Raw genomic sequence first — 14,327 nt, forward strand, 5'->3', positions numbered from 1 at the left:
TAGGGAGAAAGTTCTCTCCTTAGCTTTCCATTTGGCTGCAGGAAGTATTTTTCATCACAGATTTCAGTGAGGAGCTACAATCCAGGCAATCCTTCTGGTGCATTTGTTGTCAGTTAAAAATGATCTATCAAAGTCCATTTAGTGGGAACTTCAGGCAGACACTTACGAGTGCTGATTCTTTGTTTTTTTCTCACTATGTGGTTCCTAGGTTTCTAAAGGTCTTGACATACATTCTCTACCAATAAGAAAAAAATCCCTCCTCATGAGATTTAAGCATGTTGGTTTTATCTTTAATGGAGCCATGTTTGAGTGTCTGTCATCATGTTCACTAAATCATCTGTCAATGAAATCCACATTTTTAGTAGCCATTACCTCAGCTCAGGGATAAATAAAGTTCTAGCTTTTATGTCTAATCCTCTGTATTATTTTCAGGTGGATAGGGTAAAACTGAGGCCACATCTTAAATTTATTCTAAAGGTGGTTTCAGATTTCTTATTAATCATTATATCCACTTACCAATATTTTTTTCCACGACCCAGCTCCCCAGCAGAAGGATCAAAATGTTGATCCTTCATGAACGTATTGCCTTAGCCAGACAAAGCTCTTCTGCAAATCTGTGATGCTCTTTGGTCTCAAACAGCCTTTGTTATTCACAAACAAAGTAGTGTCAACTTCAAAATCACTAGAGATGAGTTAGCAGACTTTATCAGAGCCACATTTGATGCTATCAGGTTAGATCCACTAACCCATCTCAAGGCATATACAACTAGAACATAAGGTACTGCCACAGCATGTGCTGGCAGAGTTCCAGTAGCTGAAGACTGTAGAAACATCACACGATCACTGATACTCATGAAGCAGTACTTGGGCCGGTGGCCCAAAGGCTTGAAGGACACTGATTCTTCAGTCTTTGTTCCCATGAACAGCTTGCATTTACTTGTGTGACTGCACTCCTGACAAAACACCCAGAAACAGTTTCACAGGTGCCAGAACTTGAAGAAAGAAGAAAAGTGGTTGCCTTCATACTGTAATTCTTTGATATGTTCTTTGTATGTAGCTCCCACAACCATCCCTTCTCTTCCCTGGGTGGAAGGCTTGCCATGTGGACTGCGTGCTGCTGAAGAACTGAATGATGATCTGTTTACATGCTTGTGGATGAAAAGCAGAGGTGAGTGGGTTATGCATACACCTTGTGGTGGACATGTAGTAACATCAGAAACTTTTGAATTCTTAGGCAGAAGAGACATCCATTTAGAGTGGGTTTTACGTGCATATAGCATCCTGAAGTATATCTATTAAAAGGTTACTGACTCTCTGTATTGTTCCTTGTAAAACACTTGATGTAAACCACAAACAGTGCTATTATCTTTGCTGGGTTTTACCATTGTTATTATTAGCAGCAAAGAACCTATGGTTGCTAGCACTAAGAGTCATGAGTTTTTCATAGGAATTAGACCTCATTAGAAATCAGAAGCAGGATTTGGTTTGTGTGCTGCTAAATTTTCTTCATGAAACCCAGTGATATATAGGAAGATTACATGCCAACCCACAGAAGTCCTTCAGAATTGTTATTTTAAACCTCTGTCAATGAAGAGTTTATTCTGAAGACTTTCAAAATGTGTATGCATATGCATTATATACATATGTACTATATATACCTGTAGTGACAAAGTAGTTTAATGCGTTTTATGGGTCCAGCCTGGAGTTCTGCATACATGAACTTGTGTGTGGTCAAGGAGACTTGCATATTTTTGAGCTCTAAGTTGGCCTAATAAAAGATACCGTACTACAGTGCTTGCTTTGTCAGCCCTGTTTTGCTGGTTCAAAATCACTTGCAAGATTAATTTTCAAATTTTAACATAAACCCCAGGAAAAATAGGTGTTTACTTACTGCAAGGAGTTGATTCCATGTTAATGACCCTGAAGGAGGCTTGTACACAAGGTGCAGATTGTTGCCAATTTGATGTATATTCATGTTACAGAATATGAAAATGTGAAGTTCTACCATCTTGAGGGTTTTGTTTTTATAAGTAGGATTGGTTAAAAAAAAAAAGCTTTAAGTAATCATACTGTGTGTTTGATGGTGAAATTAGTATGAATGTTCCTGGCAGTGGAATGATGTGATGTGGTTATGCTTTTCTGTTTTCACTGCCTGCTCAATATTGGCCTTTTACAAATACAGATTACCATGTCGATGGAAGGAATTTACAGCTTTGCCCCCCTTGTCTCACCCTGTGTTACAGCACCTTTTTTGTACTTTATGTTACATATCCTCCCAACTGTATTTTTCTGACAGAAAAAGGAAATGTCTGTGGACTGAGATCCTGAAAACGTGTGAGCTCTACTATTTAATAGGATGAAATGAGTATTATTTCCCACTTACCTTGATTAACTGTGGGGTGAAAATTTTGCTCCTCTGAAATCAGTAGCAAGTTTCTGCTGAGTACAACCGGATAGAGAGCTCACTGGTGATCCCTTAGCAGCTCCAGTCCCTTACCAGTGATGATGCATACTGGAAGCTCAGAAAAAAACAACCTGCAATAATGATGATGGTAGGAAGAACACTTTTAAAAAATCAGGATTTAGAACTGTTAAATAAAATCCACAAATAAAATCCAAGCTGAATACAAAAGCTATATGTACAATATGTTTTGTTCTGTTAGTTTTGGGGCCTCACAGCCCAGATAGCTTCAAGATACATTTGGGTTATGTGGGCTGTTACAATTACATCCCTTATTACCTCATCTTGTGGGCAAGGAGCTGTTTGCTCTGACTTCATGGAATTGCAGCTGTATTTGTGGAGTGCTCTCGTCCTTTGGCACTCCCTCCTACATTAATAGGGTTTGAATGCACCAGCATTTTCTCTGGAAGCAAACGTCAAAATGTGCCTTTAATCCTGATGCAGTGAATATTCAGAATTTTTTCTTTTCCTGCAGTTTAATTCCAGAGGAAAACATACTTGCCTGGTGCTCCCACCAGCCAGCTGCAGGTTAGGACAATAATTAACAGTAACATATGGCAGCAGAAATAGGGAGCAGAGCAATGCAGTCCAGCAGCTTCAGTTATGTGGTTCTGTTCACTTCTAAGGATTCCAGAGCACTTAACAAGCAATATTACAGGCAGAACGGGCAGCTCTGCCCACGATGAAGGTTTCCTAACACTTCCTGTTATCAGATTCTGTTTTCATTTTTTTCAGAGCTTTGCCAAATTTAATGTATTTGGGCTAAATTTATTGTTATTCAGTGTCAGTCAGTGCCTTTTGCCATACTCACAAAGCCTTTCAAATTTGGTCAACTGTTCCAAGACATGGAAAAAACCACGGTTACCAAATATTCCACAGAGATTTGCTAAAGCCTAACAGCAAATATTTCCAGATTTTGTCTTCTCCGCCTTGCACAGCTCCTTCCCATGATCAGACTTTCCATACAGCATCTTCACAGAATGACTGAGCTGGTTTCACCAGAGGCCAAACCAGAGACAACCCCTATGCTATTGTCCCTGGGTGTTAGTTTGAGCTGCAGCGATGCTTCTCAGTGGAACTGAGAGCAGGGAGCCTGATCCCTGTTTGGGGCTCCCAAATGTTTTCATCCATGTGCTGTTGGCAAGCCTTCAGTGTAGTTCCTCTTTGCCACTAGCCTGAATGCACTTAGAGGTTGGACAACCTCAACAAGGTCCTGAGCAACCACATCTAATGTTGAAATTAGCCTTACAAAGAGTGGCGGTTGTGATCACATGAGCTCCTGAGATCCTTCCTGACTCAGTGTTCCATGTTCTGTGATCTAATGCCCATGGTTCTGTGATTCTTCACTATATGTTTCTCCATTAGTCTGCATGGGCCTGAAGGCACCATCCTAGTTAATGGATCAGTGCAGGCATGACGCACATAGTGGAAGCAATCTTTATTAGTTTGTTTTTAAAATCAAGCATATGCAAAACACCTCATTGAGATAATGTTAAAGCTACATGGACAAGTATCCTAAAACTAACAGAATGATCTCTCTTGCATTGAAACACTGACCCTAGTTCTGTGATTGCACTGTTTTTTCCTCATATGACTTCATCCCTATCTAGCACAAGCCTGTTCTGGAGAAGCTGCTGAAGCACCACTGAAGAGAATTGATGGATGGTAACTGTAGAACTCCACTTGTTGAGAAGGTACAAGGTATTTTCTGAATAAAGCAGGTCATGGCAGTAAAAGAAAACAAGGTCTCCAGGTTAAGATAGTTGAATTTCTCTCTGTAGAGCTGGACAGTATCCTTTCTTCTATCATGCTCCTGTTTGCTAATGGGCAAACACTTCCCAAGTGGTTATTAATTGTCAAAAGCACCTTTCTGCTTGTGCCAGTAGTATCTGGAACAAGATAATTGTGCAAATGTCATCCATTAATCACAACTCTTTCTTTGGTAATGTCATGTATGATGTTTGATTTAATACTGCCTTCATCAAGTCAGGTAATTGTTAGTTCCTTATATCTGTTTATTATCTAATGTTCACCTTCTATTTATATTTACACCTTATAATTGTTTATAAATTTTTATTTGACAATGAAAGAAGCAAACTAGATTGAAAATCTCTGAAATTCACGGAAATGTTCAGGCAGCATATGAGATTGTTTTTCAAACCTCAGCAGGCTTAATTATATCCTGCAGTTCATTCATTTGCACTGAAGTCAATTGGAGTTTTACATGTGGAAAGTCTATGAGATCAGAAATTATGCCCAACGGGCACATAGCTCTAAAGAAGAAAATCTCAGCTCTGGATGGTAATATTTCTGACTTCCCATTCGTTAGAATCTCTCTTCCCCCTCACTTTTCCTTTCTCAATTAGCTTTTCTTGCATTTTTATTTGAATGGTTTTGAAAGAGTTCCTGAAAAAAACCCTTGCTGCTTATACTGTACGTGTTTTAATTTACAGATTGCTGAAATGGATAGGCAGATAAATAAATAGATAGGGTTTTCTGAGCTTGTGTAATATGTTGCATAATATAAAACCCTCTTCCAAGTCCATTTTGTCAAATATATCAAATGATTTTTGGGATTATATTTCTGGAATGTATTTTCAGCATTTCTTATTGCTGTTCTTGATCTATGCACCTTTGTTTGCCAGTCTCTTAATCTGTCTGATATAAACTGAATGAATAGCAGCATTTAAAAATATGGCTTCGGGGAGACCTTAGGAGGTTTCTTTGTAATTGTACATTTACTAGTTCATCTGTAAATTTATTTTATGAGGTGTTTAAACCTCAAGAAAACTGAAAAGCATAATATTAATGCCTGGTTTACATCTACTAAAGTCAATGGGAGCTTTGCATTTGATTTTAATGGTAACCTATGTCCTCTAATTATGAAAGTGGCAACGATGATATGCACAAAACCACAAGGAGACTTTCTGTTTCATCATATCCTATTCTGTTTGCAGATGCATAAGCAAAATACAACGTGGTTTGTTCTTGAATTAAGCAATTCAGTGCTTGGACCTAATCCTGAAACCTGTCACTACTTCAGGTGTTTTGTGTCTCAAAAGATCACGGACTGCTCATTGCCTGTGTGGCTCATGAAGGCAACAAGGTAGGAAATCCAGCCAGATTTTCAAAAGGCTTTTGAAAATTACACTTTTGGTTTGGGTCTTGTATCTGCCCTATGGTATGAGTAACGGAAGAAGTTGATGAAGCAGTTTTCTTCCTAATTGACTTGGTTTTTATTCATGTAACCAATTTTGACAAGGTTCCTGGAAATGCATACAATATCTGTAGTGCATATGTACATGTTTTCCCTTAAGGATCGCTGAAGTGTAGTGGAAAGTTTCCATGACGCTATTGTACTTCCAGGCATCGTTTTTGTATCGTGTTAGTGAGAGTGAGTGAGAGTCCACCACAACAAAAAAAGACTCCCAGAATTCAGCTTTTTTTCTGCTAGTGTAACAAGCACAGCAGCCTGAACAGGCTAGATCTGGTAAGTAATTTGTAGTAGTAAATAATGCTAGACAAAAATTCCCACAAGCTTCTTGTTGAGTCTGCTTCAGAGGTATTACTCATTAGTGGCTGAAATGCTGGTCTTGCTTCACATTTTCAATGCTTGTGGAAGATTTAAATATTGAGTTGGTAACTGGATCCGGTAGCACGCTGTGGGCAAGAGCTCATCAGAAGTTTTTGGGCGCAGCCATGCTCAGTTGGCAAATTCCACTTTGCGGAGTGAAAATGCTGTCCATGTGGTGCATCAGCTCCACTGAAGCCCCAGAGGGAGCTGAGATGGGGGGCTGCTGCACTGTCCTGTGGCTCCCACCTGCCACCCCTCACTTCTTTGGTGGGCTGATAGACCACCAGTGTGGTGGAAAATAATAAAGTGAGTAAAGTCACCCCTTAAGGAGTAAATTCTGGTTCCCCCACACCAGCTCTCCCTCGGCTCCAGCATAACCAGCTCACCTTGTTCATGTAGTGGGCTAACAGCTCTCTGTTTTCCTCCCTGTGCCTCCTACCAGGCTGGTGGAGGATCAGGCCTTTTAGACACTCTTCCCAAGTCTCCTGAGTCCTCAGGCTGCTGCCCCTTTAGGCTACCCATCCCCAAGGCTTCCCAGTATACAGGTGGCTGCTTTTTTTGAGGTATCCCAGTGTTAGGGCAGCCAGGAGTCCAGCAGCCCTGGGGTTTGTGCTGTCCAATGATGCAATTGCTTTGGGATTAAGCTAGAAATATTGTATGCTGGCTTTCTCAAAAAACCCAGTGTGTCATAAATTCTCCCTCAGAAAAAAAGGAAGAAAAGAAAAAAGCAATTATTAGGATTTATTGCTGGCCTAACACAAAATTTGTCTGTGCCGAAATGACTTTGGGAAAAGTTAGTTAGAAGAGAACCTGTAGAGAACATTCCAGATGGCTGCTGTAGTCTTTAGTTAATCTTTATCATCAAGACGTGAACAGAGATCTCTGCAGTATAGAGAAAGAAGTAACATCTGGAAATTATATATTTATGGGAGACTGAGCCTTCCTAGATGTAGGTTAGCTGGACAGCATTCAGGGACATCTAGTCTAGGTCATGTTTTGTCTAGAAAGGTTGAACCAGATGATTCCTGAGGTCCCTTCTGACTTGGGATTCTGTGATTCTATGAAGCAGTGACCTGTTTCTCAGGGCATCCATAAACATAGAAGATGAAATACCTTTTCACCAAATAATTTCTCAACCAATCCTATTTTAGACATAGTTTTGATGAGCACCACGGCTTGTGTGGAAGAATAAGAACAAAAGAAACACTGAAACAAGTACTCACAAGTCTACTGTGTTCACATTAAGTAGAATAATAATAAATAGAAGCAGGACAGCAGGACTGATTTTGAAAAGGAATATTTTGATAAACTACATGAATTAATTACTGAAGTAATCCAGACTAAGGACACAAAGGGTCGAAATATTGAGGAGGTGTAGAGTTTTTAAAGTTTTTCATGTGAAAACTGCCTAGAGTTACATCCTAAGCAGAAGAAAAAAAATAGTTTGGAAAGGCACCATATCTAATTCAGTGGGAAAACATCACGGGAAAGATGTTAATAGTAGTGCAAGGACAGAGTTAAAAGAGGGATCAGCAAAGAAGGTTGCGTCTCAGAAGGAAGGGTATGTAGGAATAAAGGAAATAAATGAAATCTGCTTGATAGAAATACCAAAGAGTTCTTCCTCTAGAAAAAATATGGGAAAGATAAAGGCTCCTGTGCTGTGAAGATGAACTACAATCTGTGTTGGATAAACTGATGGTGGTCTAGCACCAGGGCAGTCTGGAGGCTTACTATGGGTATGGAAATGGCAAATAACCAGCGGATGAGGGAGCAAAGCTCAGGACAGTTAATGGGCTCCACTCAGGGGAGTGGGATGTTGACCCAGAATTCAGGCAGAACATGTGTATGAAACTATATGTGTGAATGTCTCATAAGGAGGAAAGGGACCATGTGACAAGAGCACAGTTTCTCTGTGTAAGAAGGGAGGAGAGACTTGCATGGGCAGAAGCAGGCCTATTCATTTGACCTCTGGGGTGCAAAGCTTTGAAACAGTTTTGAAGGAAAGAATTTCTATACAGTAAACAGGAAAAAAAATTGAAAAAAAAAGCAAGAAAAAAAACCCCAAAAGCCCTTGAACATGGTATGCAAATCTTAAATCTGGTTCATTGGTTTGCTGGAAGAGTGACATGTTTTAAAATCTAACCTTTCTGGATCTCAGTGAAGAATTTACTATGGTACAGCAGCATATTTGATATGTCCTCAGAAAATATTTTTCTCTGAGAAGGAGAAGACAAACAGGGAAGTAGGGGGGATATAAAGAGGCTTAGAGTAGTGAAATAGCAATTCTCTGGTCAAGTTCACCGGCTAGTTTGGGTCAGATAGCTATGCATTTTTCTCCATGGACTGACAATACACCCTGTGCAGTCTGCAGTCATGTGCAGACACAGAAGACATGCACAGCGTAGATTTTCTCTTATCAGAGTTTAAAATATATGACATTTTGGGTGAAAGTATATGTTTTTAGTTGGAAAACCATCAATGTAATTTGGTGTTTGGGGTAGGATTGTAAAGTGACAACTCAGAGAAAGGGAAACAGTGTAGAAGGGAAAAAAAGACAATGCAAAAAATAGAAATACAAAAATATGCAACACTCAGGAGCCTTCTTACTTCCTCTGTGCAGAGGAGCTCCTGTGGTTCTGGATCTGTATCAAGTTTGGGGATCAAACTCCTGTATAGCACTAACGTTTCCTAAAGGGAAGGAGGGGGTGATGTACACCTCCTCTGCTGCTCCATGGTCTGGGCATCGAGACTGCCCAGCAAAGACCACAGCGAGCTTTCCTCAAGTATGATGGGGGCAGCATGTACTTGTGGCTGTGTTCAGATCTGTCCCACAGGCAGTACAGACAGATGGGTTGGCCTAGGTTTCCAGGAGCTCTGGTTCTCTACACAGCAGTACACTTCTTAGTGTTGCCCCTGTGTGTGCTCCCCTTGCACACCGGGAACTTCCAGCACCCACCAGCCTTTAGTGCTCTGAAGAAATGGGCATACTTTCCCAGTTGCAAAGCTGAGCCTTTCAAATCTCTTCAGATCAATATAGGGTAAGTGGCATTCAGAAAACGTAAGTTACCTGGTGTGCATCCTTGTGGGACAAGTGCTTGTGCACTGAGAAGTAGCTGCACATTATCTGTGCAGCCCAAAGCAGTTACTGAACCCTAGAAATAACCCTCTGACTTAGCTGCAAAGGACTGCAGTTGGAAGGAGAAGAATTTCTCTTAGAGTGGTGTTCCCCAAAGGCCAGTGCTGGGTACAGTATTGTTTAACTTACTCATCAGTGACTTGGATGAAGGGATAGAGCGCCTCCTCAGCAAGTTTGCTGATGATACAAAAATGGGAGGAGTGGCTGATCCCCTGCAGCACTTTGCTGTTAATCAAAGGGATCTAGATGAGCTGAAGAGATGGGCAGAGAGGAATCTTCTGAAATTCAACAAAGACAAGTGCAGGGTCCTGTGCCTGTTCAGCCTAGAGAAGAGATAATAGTAGAGAGGAGAGAAAAAGAGATGAGAGGAGAGGGGGCAAGGCTTAGGGTGAATCTGATCAATGTATAGAATTATCTGAAGGGAGGGTGTCCAGAAGACGGGGCCAGATTCTTCTTGGTGGTACCAGGTGGTAGGGCAAGTGGCAATGGGCATAAACTAAACCACAAGAAGTTCCACATGAACATGAGGAAGAACTTTGCTGTGAGAGTGCCTGAGCATTGGAGTAGATTGTCCACAGAATGTGGCTCCTTCCCTGGAGATATTCAAGAGCTGTCTTGACACGATCCTGAGTAAATGTGCTCTAGGTGACCCTGCTTGAGCCAGGAAGTTGGACTAAATGACCCCTGGTTGTCCCTTGCAACTTCAACCATTCTGTGATTCTGTGGTCCTTTGAGAGAGGCCACAGAAAAGTACATGCTGATAGAGTCCCTTACAAATACTGAAATTATGTGGGTAAGACAAAAAAAGAAAGCTTGATACAAAAGAGAGAAGAAAAGGACATCATAGTTTTTTTGGGGAAGAAAGTACTCTTTGAAGTACATAATCAACCAAGCTGGAGGCAGCCGGTTACAGGAGGAAGGAAAGTATGTCCATCATGCAGAGGAAAAGCTACACACACAAAACTAGTGAGAAAATTAAACCATGGCATGATATATTATTTCTTGTGCTGTGTGGATCGGTTTAAAGTAACGCTTAACTCTGATGCTGGAGATAATTTCCGCAGAGCCCAGTGCTATCCTCAGGGAGGTGAGCTTAAGCTGGAAGGCATTTGAGGAGGAGTTTTTTGGTGATAGCGTGGTTTAGCAGCTAAGGGAGTTTGGATCAGCTGGGACTGGTCATAGGGCATATGTTGTTTGATGGGGGAAGGGATAGGAGCATTTCTATGGGAAATGATGCTGGTAACACATAACCAGAAATGACAAGAGCGCTTAAAAACACTGTAGCTGCAGTGCTTTGGTCTAAACCAGTTTCCTAGTAGCTGCCTACTAAGAAGTGGGATGGATCTGTGGCGATGATGCATATCTAATGATTTGGTGAGCAAGGCTTAAAAGCCTAAGTTAAGAATGTCCTAAGTGAAATAAAAAGAATGGGACATGAAAATAATTCCAACACCAGGGTTATTCCATGCCATGTGAGCTCAATAAGTGGAGTTAAGAGCAGAAAAATTCTGCCAAATTCAGCCAGATTCAGAGCTCTCATCTTTGAGTAGAGGCTTGTTTGAATCCCAGTCTGTGTCTGTCCCATGCATGTATTTTATTCACCATGTATGGCATTAAAAACTGGAAAGACTACTTAAGGGTAAGCAGTAACCTGATCTCAGAACTCAAGCTGACCTTTGCTCTGACAAGACAAGCAGTGCTATCACTTTGGGATGAGAAGGGTCTTTTTGCTGGATTATAACACAGTTGTCAGTCAATTGTTGATAATGGCATACTCAAGGAGACACTCCTTGAGCTAAGTGGAGCAGCTAGAAAACCTTTTTCAGTAAATCTCCTCAGGCTCTGGCAGTAAAAAGTAGGAACATATCTGCACAAGCATCTTTTCTGCATTTTTCTGTGCTTTTCAGCTAGCTCAAACCTTGTGGAGAAGGCCAGGCTATCATAGGTTGGGGGATTATATCACTCTTTCTGCTTCCAGCCTGCTTCTGTTCTCAGCAAAGTACTTAACCCTGGTCTGAGGTCCCACTCTGAAGCTGTTGGTATGTAGCTGGGCTCCTTATGAAGTCATTGCTTTGTTATGGAGGATAAATCAAAGTTATGATAAGGTTCCAGCTTTTGATAGTTGTGATCATATGCGATAAGCAAGGACTCTATAAAGAGAAGTATGTACAACCAGAGGTGGGACTGAAGTTATGATGAGCTTCATGAGAAATATGTTTAAAGAAACTCTCCAGATCTAAACTATCCACTGAAAGTCTATTAAAGTGCCTTAGTTTACAGCACTGTACTCCCTTTTCATGTGTTTGCATTTACCAAAATACATAAAAAAGTCTTTGCAAATCAGTCACTTAACTATCATAATAAAGCAATGTTATCTTCTTTTCACAGATGGGAGAACTGAAGAAACAGTGTTGCGAAGCCATATATCTGCTCAAAGCCATAAAGAAGACCAGTGACAAATCCAGGAACAGAAACCAAGTCTCCTGAGTTGCAACTTACTGCCACTAAATATTGTGATCAACAAGACAGTTTGCCTTCTGATGTTAGTGAGGTATGCCATAGCAATACCTATATATTAATAATTGACCCAAGGGGAGCACATTTGAATCTGCATATTTGCCTGTGCTCTTCTAAATAATTCAAAGGAATTGTTTGAATTCTAATTCTGAATTGAATTTCTAATACTGTTTTCTTTATAAGTGAGCATTTTTTTCCCACAAATATTTCTTCGCAAGTCATGTTTAAAACATAAAGGTCTCAAAATCTGATCTCTTAAAATTACCACAACTTATTGTCCAAAAATATCCTAGAGTAGCTTCAATAATTCGTATTTCTAGATATTAGAGTCCAACTGTAGGCTTTCTTCAGGGTCCTGAGCACCTACTCTTCCGCTTGCCATTATAGAAGATGGCGGATTGTTGGCATCTCAGAAAGAGGAAATAAATTTGTATGTTCCTAGTGAGGATATTCTTAGCATTGGAAATCACTTTTAGAAATATTGCTGTAAATGTGTTGAAAGCATCAAAATCTCAAGCCTGGCTCCAGCTTAGCTGGAGGGGAGGCTATGCCAACAGACCCAAGCAACAGAGGTGCTATGAATATGGAAGCCCATTACAGAGCCTAATGCTGCTTGGTGTATTGAAGAGTATTTGTCACAGTTTTGGCAAAGGTACAACTTGCTTTCTGTCTCTCCTAACAATGTCCTCCTATACTGAGTCAGGAACACGTGCACAATACTTGTCTTTGAGATGCTAATATTTTGGGGTGTTAAACACCAATAACTACATTAGCAGCTGGTTTTACTTGCACTTGACGGTTTGAAGCAGCACAGCAGCTTTTTGCGTAAGATAGGGAGGGTTTTAAATCAGATTGGAAAACTATTACTTTTGCAAGATACTCCTTATAGCACCTTTACAGTTTCCAAGTCTTTATTTGCAATAGTTTGCCTGGACACAGGTGCTGAGCATGCTCTGAGAATATGTCAGGTTAGCTACAATCAAACCTATAAAGTATCTGCAATTCATCCATGCTTCTCCCACCAGCAGGTGTCATTCTGGAAAAAGGAAAATATTGTAAATTCCTGAACTGGAGAATTTGGCTGTGACAAAGAAGAAAAAAAAATATGTTTGCTTAAAATATAGCTTTTGAAGGATACTCTACTCCAAATCAAAACCAAAAGCAAGTTGGCTGATCGGCATTTTTCATTAATTTTTTGTGCAGCATGTAATCCTGCCATATAGCCAACAAAAGGCAGATGATTAGTAAGGCAAACCAATGTCTAGTTAAAGCTGTCTTCTGTTTTCTGCTGTTTTCTGTGACATGTTCGCCACTGCTTACTCACCGCCCATGACTATAAAATCAGTGATATTCACCAATCTGTATGGTGGCCTTTTGGCTTTAGTTCCTCCAAAGGAAACAGAGAATTAAGATGTTGAATTCAGATCTCATTTACTTCAAGGTGAACTTGAAGTAATCCTATTGAAGCAACTGAAATCGGTGGAATTGCTTAGGATTTAGGCTAAAGTAACCAAAAGTAGTACTTCATTTTCTACTTCATAAATAAGCCTCAAGCAGAAGATAATCACGTAATCATTTTAATGTCTGTTATACATTTATGTTTTCCTTTAAGTGTCCATCTGGGTATTAGCTGCTGCCTCTTTTAATATGAAGAGACTCTTTTTGGTGTTTCATAATCACAGTGATAAAACTATGGCTGAGTTATAAAGAACCAAGATCCTGCTGCTTCATTGCTGAGGGCTCCTGGTCTACTGAGTCTAGTCTTTTGGTGGTGAAGAGCAAAATTACTGTAAAATCCATGCAGAGGATGTCTTACCCACCCTATATCCTACTGGATGTCTTCTTTCAGAAGCTTAGTTTTCTATCCCCCAGCATTACCTTAAGATCAATTGATTGTTTTTAAACAAAGGCAAGCAGAAGTGTGTATCCTTAGTTATTGCCTTGCATACAAAATTAATGCAACAGCTTTCGCACTCTATTAGAAATAGTTCTCCTGATTCATTTTAGCACTGTATCTACTTTTCTTGTACCTTCAATGCAGTCATCTTCCAGTTGACTAGCTCAGCCAGGCTTATTTTTTCCTCAGCCATTTCTAGAATTGCTACTACAAAGGATTATTTGCTGCTCTGATACGATGCTCCACCAAAAACTCTTCTTGGAACCAAAGGGAAATTTACTTCAGGAAAACTATGAGAACAAGCTCCAAGGCTTGGCTGCGAGAAGCACCTTGAAGTGGGAATTAATTCTACAATTTTACAGTTTGTTATCACAACAAAGTGATGTAAAATGATTGTACTGTAGTCAGCCATAAATTTATCAGGGCGTCATTTAACTACCGATGTCACAACGCTTGTCTTGTGACCCGTATCAAGCAATTGGTTGCTGAATGAGAAAAAATAGTATATATATTTGGAATTAATAACTTCACTCTAGAACAGCTAAAAGCTGTAGTCTTGGGTGTGCATGAAGCCTTTTCTGATTTTTTGAGCATTTAACTTTGGAAATGTAGTGGTATTCTAAAGTTTGAAATTAGGAAGTATAAAAGTATTGTTAATGTGACCAGTTCATTATGTGCTTTATTTCTATAGGACCTATGTAGCAAGTGGTGATGATCTCTGAGATATTTTTCTGCAGTAAGG

At 40.1% G+C, this 14,327-nt stretch overlaps 1 long non-coding RNA gene across 1 annotated transcript in view; it reads left to right on the forward strand.

The window, feature by feature from the left end:
• LOC133212090 (uncharacterized) overlaps positions 1–14,327 on the forward strand; it is an 84,245-nt gene that overhangs the window by 69,645 nt on the left and 273 nt on the right. Inside the window, exons 13-15 of the long non-coding RNA XR_009725388.1 lie at positions 5,419–5,567; positions 11,560–11,722; positions 14,277–14,326. This is a non-coding gene — a long non-coding RNA (uncharacterized LOC133212090). The remainder of the gene's footprint in view (positions 1–5,418; positions 5,568–11,559; positions 11,723–14,276; position 14,327) is intronic.

This window comes from Neopsephotus bourkii, unplaced genomic scaffold, assembly GCF_033783945.1.
Source record: "Neopsephotus bourkii isolate Nb327-2 ecotype Australia unplaced genomic scaffold, CSIRO-AGI_Nbou_v1 NB_663, whole genome shotgun sequence".
NCBI classification, from domain to species: domain Eukaryota; kingdom Metazoa; phylum Chordata; class Aves; order Psittaciformes; family Psittacidae; genus Neopsephotus; species Neopsephotus bourkii.